General features: G+C 43.8%; 1 long non-coding RNA gene across 1 annotated transcript; it reads left to right on the plus strand.

Moving 5' to 3' along the window:
• On the plus strand, window positions 1–339 carry LOC147819830 (uncharacterized). Its single transcript, XR_015436272.1, has 2 exons — window positions 1–43; window positions 286–339. It is a non-coding gene; the product is annotated as an uncharacterized LOC147819830 (long non-coding RNA).
• Window positions 340–489: the final 150 nt, after the last annotated feature.

The raw sequence follows: 489 nt of genomic DNA on the forward strand, positions 1-489 counted from the left end.
CCTCAATGTGCTTCTCCTGCCGAGCAACGTCCCTCTGGAAGAGGTAAAGACGTGTTACAGCTTCACTCTGAGCTCAGACTCATCAGCATCATCAGATATTGTACTACGTTTCCAAATAACCGGGTCATTTAACAAAGATGGACAAGAACTGGATGAACATCACATCTCAAGGATTGTCAGAAAGCTAAAACGTATAAGAGAAAATATGAAAGTGTCCTGTGGATTTATCAGTCAGGCTCAACTGAGGATAGATCGTCTAACTAACATGTTCTCATGTCTCTTAAGGTGAGCAGAAAACAGCCGATGTCTGTGTACATCCCGGCGCCTTCCCAATGCAAACTCATTGAAGATCGAAATTACACCGCTCACTGTCCGACGGCCCAGAAAGTACAGCCTGAGGTGAGTATGTGAAATAAAAGGTTTAGTAACACGCTGATACGATTCATCAAACTTATAGTTTACTGTGGAAACTGTCGGGACACTGACGCT

This window comes from Seriola lalandi, unplaced genomic scaffold (genome assembly GCF_002814215.2).
Source record: "Seriola lalandi dorsalis isolate HSWRI2012SDOR001 ecotype SW California unplaced genomic scaffold, Sedor1 jcf7180002041268, whole genome shotgun sequence".
Lineage (NCBI taxonomy): Eukaryota > Metazoa > Chordata > Actinopteri > Carangiformes > Carangidae > Seriola > Seriola lalandi.